Source organism: Labrus mixtus, chromosome 2, assembly GCF_963584025.1.
Source record: "Labrus mixtus chromosome 2, fLabMix1.1, whole genome shotgun sequence".
Classification (NCBI taxonomy): Eukaryota; Metazoa; Chordata; class Actinopteri; order Labriformes; family Labridae; genus Labrus; species Labrus mixtus.
In genome coordinates this window covers 15,677,713-15,698,387 of record NC_083613.1, presented here as the reverse complement: position 1 = coordinate 15,698,387, position 20,675 = coordinate 15,677,713, and the positions used below count along the sequence as shown (strand labels likewise).

General features: G+C 40.1%; 1 protein-coding gene across 3 annotated transcripts in view; it reads right to left on the bottom strand.

The window, feature by feature from the left end:
* Positions 1-20,675, bottom strand: part of tenm3 (teneurin transmembrane protein 3) — a 318,509-nt gene that overhangs the window by 296,075 nt on the left and 1,759 nt on the right. For all 3 annotated transcript variants that reach the window (XM_061052965.1, XM_061052966.1, XM_061052967.1), the window contains exon 2: positions 6,360-6,431. The gene's annotated coding sequence lies outside the window, so the exon portion shown is untranslated. The remainder of the gene's footprint in view (positions 1-6,359; positions 6,432-20,675) is intronic.

The window sequence follows — 20,675 nt, the reverse complement described above, 5'->3', positions numbered from 1 at the left end:
TGGATGAGAATGAAATGGCTTAGATAACCTGCAAAACAATGGCAACATAAAGGAGATATCGCCTACTGTATAACAATGTAGCAGAGGCTAAGATTTTAAATTATGGATGGAGAAGCAGGAGGAGGAGTTGATGAAGAGTGTCAGCGGGTGCAAAATGTGAGATGGGAGAACCAGCTCAAACTAAATAAAGCTAGCTGAAGCAACGCTGGCGACCTCAGGTTGAGCCTGGTGTCAAATCCAACATGGCATCCCCGCTCTGAGATTATTTTGTGGCATTTTTTCGATACCGGAAGACGGCATCCACCGCTTGCAAAGAATAAGGAGAAGGTTCTCGCATTATAAAAAATGCTGTTCTTACAAATAAAGTAAGCTAACCGCAGCCTAACCTTTATTTTGTTCCGTTGTCTCTAGAGAATGTCTGATTTATTGATTAGTTGACTTTCGATGGATACAATAAACTCTCCATACCAAACTATGGTAGCAAAGTGAGCAAGCAAAAGATGATGGTTCTCTCCAGGGTTGTCAAGCAACTTCAATCACTTTAAGCTTCACTGCTGTATAAAGTCAACAGGTCAGCTGTAGAAATCCACCCGTACAGACAGAAAAATAAATTAGCTAAAGAGACAACGCCTGTTTTTGGTAAAAGACGGACATTTGAACAAGGGGCTCTATGGAGTGACCCACTGGAGATGCCAGCCTCTAGTGAACACTCAAGGAAATGCAGTTGTTTTTCACAGTCCCAGAAGGTTGCAGCTCACTTTTACATTTAAGTTTTGAGATAATTCTAATAAAAGTATTGGATAAGACTTGAAGTAACGCGAAAAACAGAAGGAGGAAGAAAGGAGGCTTTGATTAACCGCTTACAAAAGGACGTCTTCATTTTTCCTCCTACACTTCCCGGACATTTTATTGCTCTTTATGGTCTCATAGGAACCCCCTCCCTCCACTTAAAGCTGCTTGATTGTCTTTACGCTCGCTTTGGGACAACCTCCGGGCCATAAGACAGGGGGGAACAGAGAGAAAGTAAATTATAAGGTTATGGTGTAGCTTTAGAAATTTGATCTCAATCTGAAATACACACTAAGGGAAGAGCCTCGGGTTAAGGAAACCGTTTAAAACTTGGCCGTGTGTTTTATGGTTCATGCTGTTTGGTCATAAAAAACACAGAAAAAAGATATACTCACTCTGGAAACTCTCCATTTTTGTTATTGCGCTCATCTTTCACAAGTTAGAAGGGGGTTAATCCAGATAAACTCTTTCCTCCATTTTCCAAGATTTTTTTCACTACAAACATTTCCTGAAAACATTGGTTACTTGTGGATACTTTTCTAATCTTCTGACGACTCAAAGAGCTTTTACACCGCAGATCACACATTCAAACACTGATGGCAGACGGGTTTTTTTGTAAAGTGACCATCGTTATCAACTAATACACATTATACCCCGCCGTTGAAGCAGCGGGAGCAATTTGGGGTTAAGTGTCTTGCCCAAGGATACATCGGAAATGTAACTGCAGGTGCTGGGGATCGAACCTCTAACCTGTTTGAGGGACGAGAGACACTGATCCACAGCCTCCCCGGTAAGAAATGGTTCTTGACAGTCAGCCATATAACTGATTTATGTAACCTAGATATTTGTAGTATTTCTAAGCCTCTAGTTTGATTCATTTCCCTGTCCTGACCATATATTGTTCAAGCAGATTCTAGACGTCCAGTTCTGACTTCGATGTTAATTGGATGATTTCTAGTCTGTTCACCTTCACACTGTTCTGAAGGCTTCTGCATTAATGACGTTAACAGAAATGCTGCATGTCTATTTATGGTGTTGAAATGAGCTCTAGACTGTAAACTGCACATTGTTGAAACATAAAACATAATCTGCGTCAGACAGGATGTTGAATTTCAGACTATTAGCTATATAACCGTTCCCGACTTAAACCTCATCCTACACTCTTGTCTACACCTCTCACCAAAGGTTCAGCGGCTTTCAGGATCCTCCGCTCGTTTAGTGCCACATCATCGTAGGCTGACAGTAATTTGTGTCCCTGTACTCAGGTAAACAAAGGACGGGACACTGATATACACATTACTCCCACATACACTCCTCTTTCAACTATTCCTCCCAATGGAACATCCATTACAGAAGTCAGAGCCGGTAAACATGGCTGCAGAGCGGAGAAGGCTTCACAACAAGTGTTCCAGAAAATCTCAATTACAGTCATTGACCAGATTTTATGTAGATGTTCAACCTGATCAGGCGTAAATGAGTATTAGGAGACGCATTAGCAAAAACGCAGCTCTTGAAGCCTGTCCCTCGCTGCCTACACACACATCAGAATTCATAGCTTCATCTCAGCGTTCAGAGCAGCACAGCTTCATGATGGGTGTGTTTTCCCGTGTTGAAGCTTCTTACTGCCAATATCCACACAGTCTGTGTGCGCTGCGTTCCGTCAGTGTCATGGTTTTGCTCCATCGGATGGTGCGCACATTCCCCTACTGGGTCCATTTCTGGAGCGTGAGCGCAGTCACGAGCAGCTGCTGTACACACCTCACAGGAGACCTACAAGATCACGCAGGAATGAAGAGAAAACCTAGCAAACGACACGTTGCTTTGTCTTTTTGAGGATGATTTGTTGTCCGTCAGGAGCCTGTTATGACATAATGTTGATAAAGTGTTGGAAAAGGACGATTAGGAGTCTGAATAATGTGTTTTATTTTGAAATTGACCGGATTCTCTGTGCGTTTAATTGTCTGACTTCTTGTCCTGGTGGATCTATGATGTTCAGCTTGAGGTTGGTGGCTGCAGCAGGCTCTGTTGAAAATAGACCTGAAGGCGCCTGCTGTGGAAACAGGATCATTGAGTGGCAGCGATTTCCATTGTGTGGAAATTGGCAGTTATGGTCTCATCAAGTATGCCTGCTTTCTGTTCGTCTCACAGTAATGTAAACAAAGTAATCAATGCATCAACCGTAATAATACACAACCAATAAAACAAGAGGTACAACAGTAAGTAACTCAGGGGACACAAAATAAAAAGGCAAAGATCTCAAGAAAACAGCCTAAAATGACTTCTTGGGTGTCGACTCTTTGGAGACCAACAACCAAGTGAGCAGGGAAACTCCTTATATCTACAAGCATCCCAGCCCAGCTGATTATCATCACCCATCAGCTGAGGGAGAACATCACAGGTGCAGTCAATAACTTCTGAAGAAAAGGGAAACCTGTGACCTAGTTCCTTGGGATTCTGTTAGTAACAGTTACATGTACAGACCTCTTTATGTCAGATAGGAAAGTACAAGTGAAGGTCACAAAGTGAAAAGCTAGACATGCTGCATGAATGCCTCCACCGACAATCACTACTCCCACTAAATGACCCTGGGACTGGGAAGGGGGGGAATATATTTGTATATGAAATATACTATAATGGCTTCAATTAGAGCAGAGAGGTCGCGTCTCAATCATCTACAGGAGGGACTCATTACTCGTGAATGTCTCCTCTCTCTTCCTCTGTCATTATCAGAGGATGCTTCACGTTCAATAACATCAGACAGACAAAAGAGTGAAGGTCCAACAGGGAGCTAATGGCTGTTTCATGATGAAGATTTTATCTGTATCACGATGCTGGGTTCACAATGTTATCATCTAATTTTTAAGGAAGATATTATATCAGAGTCAATTTATAAATAAATATGATCAATTTATTTAAATTCTCTGAAAATAAAAATGCAAAAAAGTATTTCTTATTTATCTTATCTATCTTGTTTTATTTTTAGAGCCTTGAGCTTTTCAACATGGAGCTGTTTTGCGTGTTGCATCATATTGTTTTTTTTTTTGTGTCGTTCATCAGTCACTTATTTGCACTGTTTTTGTCTGGTCTGTTCACCTCGTTCTCAACCTCGAACTCTCTCTCCCGCCATGTCTGTACGCCTCTCTTCAGCCGCTGACGACCAACTCAAAGCCAAAAGCAGATAGCGTCCTGTGCTAGTTAGGAAAGAGTATCTCAATATATTTTTCTCTCATGGATTTGAATCGTCCCTTGTTTTCATTTAATTGTATCGCTGTGCATTGGTAAATCCCTTCTGTGAGGCATAAAAAGTGGTACAACTTCTGCATTAAACTCACACAACTGGGTTAGTTAGTGCTTACATATTTCCTTTCTATGTCAGATTGTGTGTCTTCACACCGTGTGCTATACATTTTTGTGCTCGTGTCTGTGTATGCATGTGTGTGTGTGTGTGTGTGTGTGTGTGTGTGTGTGTGTGTGTGTGTGTGTGTGTTGTCCAGTTGAAAATGCCAACCTGCCCTCATGGGACTGAAGTGGGAGAGAAGAGAAGATCGAACAAACACAAAAACTGTGGATGTGGACATTATTCCGACGTCCCCGTGTGTGTGTTTAAATCGCTGTGGGACTTTTTAGTGTTTTGGTGAGACAACATCATACATCACGGTGGTTTTTATAACCGGAGGAGCTGTCGGAAAAAAAGAGCAACAGAAGGGGGGGAGGGGTAGGAGAGACAGGAAGAACGAAAAAGGAGAGGCCACTTGATATTTTTTAGTTCAACAGATGAAGAAAAAAAAAATCCACTGTATTTACAGTTTCTGTGGTGTGGAATAAAACATGTTCTTCACATAAGAACTTTTTGTTTTATCACTGCTGCTTTTTTTACCCCCTAATCTGTTCTGACGATATCCTTCATTGTCATTAAGATTTTTATCATGGATGTAGGTCATCACTATTGTCGCCCATATAGATGTAGAAGTGACGGCAGGACGTATGAGAAAACACCGACCGGCGATGTAACGATAAATGGATCAGTTGTAATTCTAACATACAATAAGTTCTCAATCAATATATTTAAACGGACACAATACACGTGCCACATTTGGCTGTTACTAATCCTATCCAAGACCAGAAGACAATTAAGACCTTTATAGATTCAATTTAAGATTTTCAAACCAATTAAAGACTTTAAGGCCGTCATTTCAAAATATTAAATTCAAGACATTTTCATTTACCCCCCTTGGTACCCTGCTTTAAGGAGAAAACAGAACGACAACTATAGAAGCTGAGACCTGCAGAGAATACTGGAAACAATTCACATTTGTTACCATCCAATGTTGAAGTATTTGGGAACCTTGGACACTGGCAGGTTTTTTTTTTCTTGGTTAATGTCAAGTTGTCATAACAAAGACATCCTAAACAATGTAAGCTATTCATTAAAGGGGACATATTTGACGGACCACATTCACAAACATTAATAAAGCCTCCTTCATGTTAACGGCAGGTGGCATGGTGATGACAGTGTCATGGTCAGTCATATGCCTACCCCTTTAAATAAAGCGTTACCTAGTGTTTCACCTCTTTACAGACGTCCATTACGGACGACAATCAACTGACTCGGCCGAAGGTAAAGGGGCACAGGACTACCTTACAGGTATACTGCTGTTTGAACAATGCAGCCTGTGTAAAAAGTGCCGCCTCTTCAGCACCTCAGAGTCATAAAGTCAGATCAACCATTAGAACATGAGTTGTAAAAAACAATGCCCTCCATTTTTTTATATCAAGCAATCAATATTTCCTGTCAAGAGAATAAGTCAGCACCATCTAGTGGACTAAATTTTTTTTTTTTTTTTTTTTTTTTATATTTTAAAATCAAAAAAGTTGTAATCATTGCAATTTTAAGTCCACTAAAAAGTGTATGCACTGACCCAGCAGGTGTAGGCTTTTGCCTTGGTTGATATCATAAACTTAAATGTCCTCTCACGTGTGCTTCAGTAATGGCCACTGACTCTCAACCGAAAAAATGTGCAAATAAAACCGAGGACCCAAAAAAACGAAACAAACAAAAACTAAATTTTATCAAATTTTTCAGACGTCCTCCTCCTCTGCCTCCTCCCTGCTCCGTGTGTGCAGGACGCTGGTGATAAGCTGCAGCTTTGAGCCGACTGACAGAGTAAAGCATGAATGAAATGAAAATTGAATAATGTGCTCCGACTCTGTGTGTGTGTGTGCGTGTGTGTGCGTGTGTGTTGGGTGTTTATGGCTTAATACGCCTCTTCCTGGGAGTTCCACCAACTCCCTGTGCAACAAACGAGAGCCAACACGGTCCAAAGAGCTAAACTCAGCCAGTTGTCCTCTGGACCGAATGGGCTGTGAGCTATCTCACACACACACACACACACACACACACACACACACACACACACACACACACACACACACACACACACACACACAGATACAAGCACACTGGCCTATTTGGCAGCTGAAGCTCACATCCAGCCCTTGCAGCAGAAATAGCACATGTATGTGTGAGCGTGGGTGTAAGTGCATGTGTGTGTGCACTCATGCATCGTTACCTGTGTTGGCAGGTGTGAGCAGAGGGGAGTCTTACGTCAAAGCATCAGAGTTGTTCAGGACCCAACACAGCGCTGAAAAGAAGGAAAAAAAACACAACATTTTAGCTGGGAGTACTTTAGTGTTTACTTTGTGCAATTATTAGAGTTTAAACTATGGTGGAATAATTTGCATATGTCTGATAAAATAAGTGCCCACAGCGGTGCTGTTATGTTTGGCCTGCATCTAGGCCAAATCATTTGAGCAACAATGTTCCCCTCCTCCTCGCTCTGCTGCACAAAGATTTATTCCACTTATCATGTCTGAAAAACTGCTGAACAAATGTAATAAAAAAAAGTATCTTCAGACCGTAAATTCATGCAGAAGGGATGTTAGATTTTGCACTAAGACAAACAAAGCCATGTTTCTATCCAAGCTTTTTTTTTTTATCAGAATGAACCCAGCTGCACACACTATAAAACTCTGCAAAACTTCTAACTTCTAGGGAGACTTTCCCTATAAGATGGGAGGGGGGCTGGGGGGTCTCCTAGTGCATGACATGAGGTTAAAAAGAAACAAAGAAAGACGCAGAAGTGACGGACAGAGCAACTGATTTTTGAAAGCTTCTGCACTTTTCGATTATACCGATGATTAAAATAACAGAGGTTGCATTGTTGTAAAATGTGATATTGAAAAGTATTGAAAAATCAAAGATTTTGACGGATCTTTTTCCCAGAGCAGTCAGACACCATGAGGGGAGAGTCACAAGCTTAAATAAGGGGACTGTTGTTGGCTCTGTCATCGTCTTGGTTTAGAAAACAGGAAATCCGGTCTCATATGAACCAGGGGAGTAATAGATGTATTTTGTTTTCTGTTTGTCTGAACATTTCTCATGTTGGCTGAAATGCCCTTGATTGAGGAAGTCGACAAAATGAGGGTGATGAAGCAATCATGGTGTCCTTGTGACAGGTCTGAGAGTGGCTGCTGCTTTGGAATCATGAATCTGGCAAAATGAGGCATAAACAGAAGACACAACACTCTCACACGGACTAACAACAACAACAAAAAACAAATGATGTTTCAGTCCGGTGATTTTACCGAGTCACTGGACTGAAGCTAAAGGTTAATCAGATGTGGTGTAGTGGTGCAGGTTACTGGCTGCACAATGTTTTGGTGTCTCTCTGCCCGTTTTCTGTAAAACTGGAGGAGAAACATTCAATGCGTACAAAAGAGTCTCTCTTACTGAGTGGAGGCGATTGAAACATTTGAGTGGATGTGGTCTCTATGATCAGGGAAGTCCTTTTCTATTACATGGAGGATTCAAATTAGCACAGATGTTCGGATTAACTTAATTTGTTCAAGACATGAAAATAAACTATTATTTAGCATCTACATCATGAAAGAACCTGTTCCTGGAGAAAATACAAAGCCCGAGAGAGAGGACAAGGAAGAAGGTGAAAATAAACAGGTTGTTATTTTTTCAGGTCAGGTTCTAAACTGGAAAAGTGCAGCAGATAAATCACAGCACCACTCAGAAGATAAACATTTACTTTTGATAAACCTCTAACCTATACGAGGACTGCTCATTCACAGCTGTGTTGTAAGGCCAGGCTCAATGCAGACCTCCTCACAGCAGACGGGGGATGATACAGGACAGAGTCTGTCTTCTGACTGACTTGAGCTCATCTGTAACATGAACACACACCACTTCTATGTGTATGTGTGGAAGAACCAAACTCTCTGGGCCTGATTTACAAAAGAACTTTTGAACACCTGACCCTGTCCAAAGAGATGAAAACATACCGCCTTCACATGAAAGGGTTAAATGCTCCCCTCACTGGGCTGCAGAGCAAACAGCGTCTCTGTGCGTTGATGGTCTTTGCACTATTGTAAATCAGCCATTAAATATACATTTGGGGTAAAACTGGCCCACTTCTTTGTAAAAGAGACTCATTGCAAAGAAAACCTAATCCACCGAGAATGGTGCTAAAAGCCACATGCAGTTAGTGTGAAACATTTACTGTCTACTGAGAGTTGGTGGTAACTGCAACGCACTATAAGGAATGTCACGGGCAAACTTTCCGCCAATGAGAACTCCCCTCTTCATGTCTTGAAAATAAATTATTTCTAAATAAATCTATAAATGTTACACTGCCATAACATTTTTTTAAGAATCAGAGGTTAAATCAATCCTCGTCATGTGGACAGAATCGAGCTCTGTCAGGCTGAGAATGCGCAGAAGAGAGAGCAGAAGCTGACAGCTAACCCCCCCACGTTCAGACGCAAAACAAGAACAAACTGCACGACACAGAACAATTCTATGGGCTTGTTTGCGCTATACAATTATTAGCACAACATCATTTGTGAATTACGTCTTGAAAAGGTGCAGATACCAGACGCAATTTCTGCACAAGTTTTTGGAGATATTCTTAGTGAACACCCCTTTGGGAATTGTTTGTGCCACTGCCTGTTGTCTTCACCAAATACATTATATTCAAATTTGTTATAAGTGTAATTGAGACAGAAAGTGATGGAGTTTATGAAAAACAATAGATTCTTCTAGAAAATCAAATGCATCACAAAACTAGTTCCTAAGATTTAAATCAACGTAAGACAAAAACAAACTTGCTGAAAGTCACCACAAAAATCCCCTGCAACTTCCACAACCTCATCATGATGGTTTTAAGGATACTGATTTCACGATCACATTTTTAGATATTATTGTGATGGTACTCTTTGGATTTGCATACCAATACAAATCAAATAATAAAATCTGGAAACCGAATACGTTCAGATTCTGATGAAAGTTGCAAAAAATGTGAGACCTTTTCAGCGTCTAAAATAGACACCGAAAGAAAAACATAAACGTGAAAGGACTTTAAATCAACATTGTTTAAGATATTAATCATCATGTGTAATACATTACATCTCTGGCACATAAAGGACAACAAACAGACTACATAAAGTTTGATGGTGAGACATAAGGCTGAGATTTAAAGGATAGAAATTGTATTCTTACAAATAAAAGGTTTTGACCTTTTGGTTTAAAATAAATATGTATCAGCTGAGGCTCGAATGAGTTTGTTAGCGCGTCCACTTTGGGCAGACGCAAATGAGGCGCATTATTATGTACGGTAGAAACAGGCTCTCAGCTTCATAACAAGACAATTAGAGTCGTAATGTGTTCTAGGCAAGATGTGAGAAACATTAGGACATGAGGAAAGTACAGGCAGAGTCCTTATGGTGACTGTATGCTGGGTACTCTCTCATTGGTCAGAGCCTCCAACACTACGGCAGTCCATCAGTTGAGGACAGGAGGCTTTTTTTTTTAGCAATAAATTAAGAGATTTTCTTTGAGATGTTAACACAAAAGGATAAACAGTCAGATGTAACGAAACACAATGCCTGCAGCCGCAGCTGTCTCCACCATCCAAAAACAATGTCACCATATGTGTCGTATCTTACCTCTGTATCGTGACACATATCGTATCGCGCGGTTGTGGGAAATACCCAGCCCGATTAAACAAACATGCAGAATATAGCCGTCTGTTTGCGTCTCTCTGTCCCCTCTTTTCAAACTGTTCCAAACTGAGAGAGTGCTGAAGTCACGACAAGGACACCGAGTGAACAAGTCAATGCCAGACCCCGAGTGCACCCGCTGGTCAGGAAACATCGTGGGTGTGCTTGATTGGGGTCACTTAGCGAACTCGACAGGAAGTGCATTAAGTTGGTGATTAATTAAGGTAGATGCCACCTTTGTAAAAAAAAAAAAGCTTAGAGAGATGCTGCTTTTCTGAACCACAACCCATTCTTCTTCATTCATTTTATGCGTTAGTGTGCAGTTTTAATCCTGTTGTCTCCCTGCATGCTCCGTCTCTTTGACCCCTGGACACTATGGCAGTATGTTTTTTTTTTTTTTTTTTAACCAAACAGCTCGGTGTCCTCCTGCATCCAGCTAGAGTCGGCGCTCTGCCCTCCTGTGGCTGCACACACTCTACCAGCAGCAGCAGCTTCTTCTCTGCTGCAGCATCTGAGGCCACTATCTGTTCATCCATTTTTCACATGGTTCATCCTTCTCTTGGTTGTTTTTCTTTAAGTAAGATTACTTCAAATGTAGCACAGTGTCAATTTCAGCTAATCTTAGTTAAAATCTCACAATATCAATGTTTGGCAACCATGGCAACAACAAAAAAAAGTCCTGTAGTCACCAAATATTGGCTAATTTCTTGTTTGACATCACTAAAAATTGCAAGCGATCTTCTTCACACTGTCTCAATTGCACAAATAAAATGGAAGCATTTTGGAACCGCAGCATTGCTGATGTATTTTTACAGTTTAGACTCTTTCTCTCTCTGCAGCTTTAGGTAGAAATACAGCTGATGAATTAAAGTTGTTCCCAAGCTTCTGTACTTTTTGATGCTTTCCATCAGTAAAATAATGCAGATCATTTGTGGGTTTTTTTAATTTTGTTTTGAAGATATTGAAGATTTATTTTTGGGCTTTTTGTGCCTTTATTGTAGGGATAGGATAGTGGATAGAGTCGGAAATCAGGGAAAGAAGTCATTTAAGGATACGTTTCCCATAGAAAAGGACAGCTGTCATTAAAAGTAACACATGAACATCAATATTCCTTCAAGTGTTTGTGTCGTCGTGTCGTCGTGTCGTCGTGTCGTCGTGTCGGCTTGTCCCCACCCCCCCAACGCTGTAAACCTAGGGGAAACACTGCAGTCCGACCTGTGGCTCCTTTCCAGTGTGTCATTCCCCACTCTCTCTCTCACCCTGGTGTCTGACTCTACCCACTGTCCCGTCTCTAAATGAAGGCATGAAATGCCCTAAAATAGACCTGAAGAAAAAAACAACCTGCTTGACTGAACAGGGGAAAAGTAGAGTATTAAGATGTCAGTGTTACATCACAAACTCCCAAAGCAGCTTTGTTACTGCGGAACAACAGCAAGCCGTTTGACAGTTTGAAAAAAAATAATTATAGGCAGCGTATCTTTTTCCATAGCCTTTTGAGGAATTTCATTTCTTCTGGTGAGTGAAAATTATACAAAAAAATAAAAAAAATTGTTAATGCGTAAAAAAATGTTTAAACAAAAATAGAAAATTTCATCATGAACAGAAAAACTATTTTTGATTATATTTTTTTTGCATCAGATACCAAATCATCTTAGCAGTGATGTTATTCTGAATGATTTGCCGAGCTGTGTTTTAAAACATTTTTTACAGTGAATGAACGATCAGTAAAAACACGTATCTCATCAAAGAGGGACGTGAGTCTTATATAAGCTCCCTGTAGATGACTGCTTTTCAAGGTTATTTATTGATTTAAAAAAAAACAAAAAACTCTTGTTCTTACATACACACACAATGGAGACAGCAAAGGATTCTTATTGGTTGATATTAAAATCAAAGTGTATCCAACTAAATCTGGTTTGAATGGACGCATAACAAAAGGAACATAAAATATGAATCTCAAAATAAACTTTAATTCACAACACTTTCATTTGATTTCATTAAGACTTTTTTCTACTTTAATTTGTCATGTTTTATGTTGATTTTCTTTACACTCAAAATGAGAATTATTTAATTATCTTTAAATGTGCTCTTCAGTCAAGGACGGAGACGACAGCAGCGTGTCTGATGTTCAGATTAAAGAGGCGTAGACGCAGCGGAGGATGAAAGAGGGACGTGGCTGAAAGAGTCAAAGGTAGGAAATGTTGACGACACACTGAAGTGTTCCCTGCTGCACACGTTAACACACAAACATGTTTGTTCACGCAGATTCTTCACTTCCTGTGTTCTCTGATCCTCACGAGTCCCCGAGTCCCCGAGTCGCAGAGCGGAGAGTTCACACAGAACCAACACACCCGAGAGTTTCAGCCTGACTGAGCACCAATGAGCACGCTCTAATGTCATCAACCAGCACACCACCAGCCCCGGCATGTGTGTGTGTGTGTGTGTGTGTGTGTGTGTGTGCGGAAATGTTAATGTAACCAGTCAGTCAGCTACAAGCCCCCTCGTTCAGTGCAGGGTGGCATTGACCTTCGAAAACCCTTGTAAACACACGTACACACGTACACACGTACACACACACACACACACACACACACACACACACACACACACACATTTTGGCTGTGTGCTTCTTTGCTGGATGGCTGATTACATTAAAGCACTGACATTGTTGAGTTCCGGTGCGTTCACGTGTTACATGCTAATCCAAGAGCACAAAAAAATCACATACATTCAGAGCTTTTCCAAAAATCAATCAAAAGTTCTTAAAACTCCGAAGTATTTATGTATTTTGTCCTCAATCAGCTGAAAAATGAAAACCTGATCTGACTCCTGCAGCATCAAGTGAACCATGCTGCTGCATCGCTTGATGTGACTGAAAACGAAACGTAAAGTAAGGAATCATTTGCAAAACCAGTCAATTTCAAAAAAGGTTTTACTGGGAGTCATGCAGTCATCATTCTCACATAAAGAACTCGGGAATCTGCCATTGTTGTGGTAGTTCACCTACTCTCGCATGGTTATTGACTGAAAGCATTATGCACATGTATGAAAAGTCTCTGTTTTCAGAAGCATATTGAGAGTTTTGGTGACGATGGAGACATGACTGTTTTTTTAAAGTTTGCAATTTGGAAACCGTTCTCTAAATCTTCAGGCACCAAAAATGCCGTTGTCATGTGTACAAACAAACAGCCCAAATGCAACCAAAGATTACAGTTTTTTTTGTTGTTTTTTTTTAGGTTTATTTTGGTGCATTTTGTGCCTTTATTAGAGAGATAGGACAGTGAATAGAGTTGGAAATCAGTCAGAGAGAGAGAAGGGAATGACAAGCGGGAAGGGAGCCACTGGTTGGATTTGAACCTGGGCCTTCCGCTTGGAGGACTGCAGCCTCCATACATAGGGCGCGCGCTCTGACCACTGCGCCACCAGCGCCCCAAAGATTATGATTTTGTTAACGCTCAAGGGCCTCCCTGTAGAACTCCGGAAGTGACCTGGAAACTCTCCAGCAACCAGACCGACTTCCATACCAGCCACAGAAGTCACTACAAACTGACCTATACTGCTGCCCACCATGTTGGACATATTTCTGCCATATTTTATATATCTTATGCTTAAATTCTGCAAACAAGCCACAGCATCACTCAAATGTTCTCCCCAGGGATGAATCAAGTATTTCTGATTCTGATTCTTGGACAACAATTACGAGATGAAGACGCGTGGTGCCTAAACTGTTTACACAAAAGAAAGAGACAAGCAGTGAAAGGAGTAAATATTACAGATGAATCTTAGCTGCTGTCAGATAAAAGAGACATTTCTGAACATATTGCTTGTTTATTGAAGGCGTGTATGATCCACCTTTGGGCACTATGACTTAAACCTGTGCATAGGGAGCATTTGACTGGAGTTATTGGAGCAATATAAAATCTCTGGGTATGGAAGGAAGCTTCTCCCTGAGGAGAGCTGTGGAGTGAAGTCAGAGAGGGAACATTAAAAGGGACGAACACGAGGGGGTGTAGATCACAGGGAGAGGAGGTGAGCTCATCCTTACGTCACAGTCGAGCATGACTCGTTAAAAAAAAGATCTAAAAACTGATTTTTTTTCACACATGAGTCACCCCGCAACTGCAGCAGTTTCTGCAGAGCTCATGTGCAATTATTTCAGAGCTTCATGTTCTTCTGTAAATGTTCAAAAGAGAAAAATGTTAGTGGGCTTGTTTTTTGTTTTTTTTATCACTGCAGGAGCGTCCGCAGAAATGGCTGGGACCCTGAAAGGTCCAGTGAATGGGCCTTTCGCCTTTGAGGAGTCTTCTGTCTCCTCAAAGCACTTTCACACCGCAAGTCACACCGACACATTCACACACTGATGGCCGAGGCTGCTATGTAACATGACCATCACCATTAACTAATCCCATTCGTTCACATTCAGTCCTCGCTGACAAAGTAGCAACTCGGGGTTCAGTGTCCTGCCCAAGGACAGAGAGGACATGTTCTAACAGGAGCTGGGGATCGAACCCTCAACCTTCCATTTTAGAGACGACTGACCACTGAGTACCTCTGAGCCACAGCCGCCTCAACAACTGCTTGAATAATCTCTGAGAAAGCTGCATACAAACAAAAATCTGCAATAAAAACTTGTAAATTTACTAAAAATGAAATCACAAGAACTGCAAACATCTCTCAAAGTCAAAGAAATGTGACAATGAAAATTATTGTAGAGAACAGAGCGTTAAATTCACAAGAAAACAACTTTAATACTCTCTGAGTTTAAATTATGCAATCATACATCATTTAAAAAACATTAAAAAAGTAAAGGTCTTAAATATTTCTGTAAAAAATGTGCAAGAAAAAGTCAAATGTCTAAGAAGAAAAGCTGCTTGAATATTCCCTGAGATTTAAGTGCTGGAAATAAAAACTGGAAAAATCTCTGAGTTACAGAATACAAACGAAAGATCGTCTAAATAAACTCACATACACAGAAAAAATTCAAATGTACATTTAAAAACTGAACTATATCTGGAAGTACAAAATAAAAATAAAAATATGAAATATCTGTGAACAAAGGTGAACATGTAGAAGAAAACCACTTGAGTATTCTCGGCGTTACACTGATGTATATGTGTTCAGAGATGTTTCCGAAAAACTCAAATGTTTGGGAAGAATTCCGTTTTTAAGAGTAGAAACGTCAATATTTTCTATAAAAATATTTTGCAAGAACAACTCAAATCTCTTAGAAAAAGCAGCATGAAGATTCTCTGAGATTTCAGAATAAAGTTCTAAATTGGCGCGCGAGAGAAAAATGAATTCTGTCTAAATAATGAAGTGACATTTTTATTAAAAAAAACAAAAAACATATTATGTGTTCTCATAATCAAAGTGAATATATGAACACGTCGAGCATGTGAGTAAAGTAAAGCAGCAGAGAACAGAGTCCAGTCCCACCTCTGCTGATTAACCCTTTCATCTCCATCACTCTGCTGTATTTACTCATCATGACGTCATTACTTTAAATATTTCTAACAGTTAGTATCTCTTCAATCTGAACCAAACTCAAACTGAGATGCAGAGCGATGTGAGCGATCCTCTTGCTCTTCGGTTTGATTAGAGATGAATTCAAAGGGGATTAAGTGAAGGCTGCTCTCCTGCGGCCGGTTCACGTCTGCCCCGCTGTCGGTTCACGTCTGCCCCGCTGTCGGTTCACGTCTGCCCCGCTGTCGGTCACATTTCACAGGGTTAAAAAGTCCCTGCCATCATCCTCTTTATCCTCATCGAGAGTCTGTACCCAACTTACTCACAACAGTGTTATTCATGTTGTGGCATCACTGTTTCCATGGCAACAACAAGCAAATTTTAAAAATATTTAATACATATATTTTAAAGTTGTAACAGAGTGACGTCGGTAAACTTGTGTTTCTGCACACTTTTCTTAAATCAAAACTTTTTTGGAAGATTTTGTAGATCCAAACTAAGAAAATGAATTCCATTATTGCACCGCGTAGTGTCTATCCTTTTTAGATTTAACGTGGGACTGAACCGCTTTGATTCTCATTCTCCAAAGTTTGAAAAATGCATCCTAATTATTTATTGACCACCTCTGCCAATCATTTCCTGTATTTTTCATCTTCCAGTCCAATGTCCTTGAACTTGCACTTCCCCCGTTTTCTCCTTCAACTCTCTTCTGTTCACAGTTTGTGAAAGTATCCGTACCCCCGACGTAAACAGTGTGAATCATTACAGTGTAGACTTGATCTAACATTCAGACATGTCTCAAAGTCATCTCAAATTTAAAGACATTTTATGACCTTAAATTTAAAGAAACATTTTAAGGCTCCGTCAGAAAACCGCTATCAAACAAAGCAATACAATTAGAGAGGAAAAAGGAGAAAAATGTATTTATTCTACACTTTGATATAGTCACAAAACCAATTATAGTAAAAAAATAAGTCTGCAGAAAGTTCAGTTTTCGTAGGTGCAGGTTGTCAGATTGCGTTGAAATGATTTCTGCCGGTTTGTTTCCATGACCCTGAATGACTTTGTGAAACAAGCTTAAACAAACATTATTTCAAATAACTAGAGTGCAGACGGGCTTTCCATCATCAATAGAAGTACACAAATAATTTATTTCTCTGACCTTATGAGAATCTCTAAGGCATACACATGAATGTAGTTATTGCAAACTTCACGATGGGATCCACTGACCTCCATTCATTTCCACAACAAGCTGAAAGAAACTGAAATTCAATTCAACCCGACTCAAAGTAAGTACGTCTGTTATTATCAACAGAAGCAAACGGTGCACTTCTGTTGTGACCTCAGCACCATGAGGTCAAACGCTTCAGAAGCAGCTGAGTTTATAACTGTCTGTTTATCTTGTCAAAGAGGGGGGGGGGGTCATCGATATATTTGCTCCTGAGGAAGACAATAAAACAACTTGAACTTCCTTCTGGTCTCTGTTTTCTGCATCTCTGCTCCCTCAGTGATGTTCTGAACACTGCACCCTGAAGACGGACAGAAAGATCTACGGAAGCCCAGGAGGAACAGAAGCCGCAAAAGGTGCAAACTTTTAAATACCAATTACTCTGAGATAAAACTCACAACTTATTAACATAATTAAGTGATGAATGCAATTCTAAGCTATGACTTGTAAAGCAGACTAAATGACAGAGTCCATTTTGAACACATTAACTCGAGGGAGTAACATGAGAACACTGAGAGCGCTGAGACAGCCTGCAGGTCCTGAAACAGGTCCACGTCCTGCGCCGTGCTGCAGGCTGCATAACGTGAATATGAAATATAGATGGAGAGAACATGGCGCTGCCTCTGTTTTTCTTCTGTGTAACTTTGGAAGTATGGAAAATATTAGTTTAAACGTTAAATAGAAATTTAACTTTTTGACAACAATTTCAACACTCAGCTACAAAACAGAAAATAAATTCTCAAGAATTAAAAACACAGTAGCATGTACTAAACTCCGAACAAAACATTTTCTTTCTGCTGATATCCAGAGAAAATTAAAGAAATACACATCTACTACACACATACACACACACACACACACACACACACACACACACACACACACACACACACACACACACACACACACACACACACACAGGCTCCACTGTTGGACAAAAGGTTCATTTATGAAGCTCCAGGTAGCTTTCATCAGCTGGATCCTCAGTCTGAGCACTCCCTGGATAATACACACACACACACACACACACACACACACACACACACAGGGTCTCACACACACACACGCACACAAACATAGTGTGTGCAATGCGGATGAATCTTGAGTTTGAGGGCTCTCATGGTAGTTATTAAATACACAAAAACACACACACACACACACACACACACACACACACACACACACACACACACACACACACTGAGTACAGCCAACCTCCTACATAGAACATGGACACACACAGCCCACTTTCAAGTCCTTTCTACAGTATTTTGATACACACACACACATTCAATCAGCTCATCACGGTGTGTTGAATAAAATGTGGTCATAGTGTCATTATTATGCTTTGTGTGTAGAAAAACACACACACACACACACACACACACACACACACACACGCGCGCGCGCACACACACACAAACACACAAACACACAGGTTAAATAACCTGCCACTCATTCAGTGAGAAACACACTCACACTTCTGATCTTTAACAACATACAGAGACTAAAATCTTTTTTAAATCTTTTTTTTTTCGATTTTAAATCTCGCGAAAATAAAAATGTAATTTTCACTAAAGATCGCATGAATTGAGCTGCAAATTAACTAACAGTTTTACTTTCTTGCTCCGTCTTTAAATCAAAGCAGTGTCATCTCAAGTCAGCGGATTAAAAAAAATTAAAAAAAAATGTTTATATATAAATTTTGTCTCTGCTTATAGAATGACATGAAAACATTTAACATCGTCTGCAATCACACGCAGGATGATGCAGGTGCTGTGTCTCTTGTTTCTGTTTGTGTATATTTTTAAAGATGTTTTTAACTGTTTGTAAAGCAACTGGATGAGATGTCACAATAAGCAACATGATATATTTAGAACATATATATGTCTATTTTTCTGGAGTGTCCTGATTTGTAGAAGTTCATGCTGTATGATGCACTGAAAATAATTAAGGGAAATGTGATGGTCGTTCGCTTTAGTTGCCGATGCTTGCGGTGTTTTTGACTGAGCTGCACTTCAACATATCTGAGAAAGAAACTTCAATGAAGAGAGAAACCAGGACAAACCATCAAGTTATGTAAAATATCATCGAGACTTTTTACTGTTGCAACAAAGAAATAATCTCCACACGCACGTACAGAATTTTAAAATAACTCTTCTTCTTCTTCGTTGGTGTTTAATGAGGACGCAGCCTGAGCCATCTGTGAAGCTAACAGCATGGAGGACAGAGCGCTGCTGCTGCTGAGCTACAGAGTCGACGCAAACATTACCCAGCTTCTATTCAGACGCTTTTTAAAGACAGGTTTGACTCCTCCTAGTTCAGATTCAAACAAGCACCGTCTCTCTCTGTACTTCAGCTGATGCTTATTTAACCTAAAATAACTTCACCTGACGACAGTGAGTTGTTCCTCTGTGTGCAGACGCTGCGGTTTATAAAAGATCGACGAGAACAGAAGCTGAAAAAATCACATTAGTTTATGAGATGCATCGACACATGTCCAAACATACAACCCAAAAAATGTGATTAAATGGACATTCTAGATTTTAAAAAATGATCGCTATGTTGACATCACTGCTTCGAAATGGTGTCAATAAATAGCCTATTTCACACAAGCAGCAATGTCAATGATAAACACAAATCAAGAGATTTGTGATTTGATCAATCAGCTGACTGAAAGAAAGTAATTTGACAACTATTTTTTGTAATCCCTGAATCATTTATGTGATTTATTAAGCAATAACATAAAGGGTTTGTTAGTTGAAGCTTCTGAAATGCACTGATTTGTTGATTTTATTCATAATTTTTTATTAAAAAAAACAATTTTCGGGAGATTTTGAACTGTGGTTTTGACAAAAGAAGCGATTGGAAGACGCCACCTGAGACTGGGAAATTGAAATGAGCTTCGTTCACACTTTTTATAGAAAATCTTGAGAACTTTTTTTTTTTTTTTAATTATCATCAGAGGAAGCAACTGTTTGTTACAAAATGACACTGCAGAATAAATATACTGTATATATACTGTATATGCCTCCACATCCAACAGAGCACAACATTTCCTCACTTCTCATCACGAGCATGAAATGATGACACAACGTATCGTCTCCACTCTCTTTCATTGAAACCTTTCTATCGATGACATCAGACAGTTGGATGCAGAGAGCGCTGGAAAGCATCAAAACAACAAAGTGACAAAAGATGTATTTTAATGAAAAAGGTCAGACCTTTTAAAAGAGGACTGGCTCAAAGTAAACACACTTGTCACCTTCACAGGGCTCCGCTGAAAGCAACAACAGTGCAGCACAGGATCTACACTCTCATTTCTGAACACCATGCTGCAATTTAATCTCAATTCCTGCACACTGAAGTCAAGATTTTGCAGGAAATTTCACACTGACTAAAAATGATCACCAAACTGCGTACTAATATCTTCTGTACCTGCACACAGAGGGAAGGTGGAGATGCCAAGGACGTGCGTTAATGTTTCAGAAGAAGAGAAGGCGAGACCAAACGGCAAACAGTACCCGGGAAATACGAGGTCAAAGCGTTTCCCACAGCCGCTGTGGATACGTCCACAAATCAAGTGACAGAAAAAGACAAAAAGGAGGAAATATTTACAGAAAAGTGTTCTCGAAGACCTGTTGGGCAAGGGTGGAAATTTCCTTAACTACCCAACATTGCAGGAGAGGGTACGCCGAGAGAGAAGCCTCTCAGTGCACACCTTGCTGGCTCACACACACACACACACACACACACACACACACACACACACACACACACACACACACACACACACACACACACACACACAAGACATCTCTCGAACAAGGTTTATTACTGCAAATTTAGTTCAGGCATTAAGTTCTCAAATGCCAGTAATCCTATTTCAAAGTGGGCTCCTGTTTGAAATCGATACCAGGATGGAGGTTTAACCCCAACAACTGTAATTATATTATATATTATATTATGTGTCAGTGGTTACATTACATGCACAAACTCTTAAAAGGTGACACGTTTCATTTTCACATTATTTCATTCACTATAAATTGCCACTGTATGCAGGAGGATAAAGCTCACTCCTCTCTACAGCAGGACGGTCTAAAAGTGCATTTATAAAATCATGAGAATA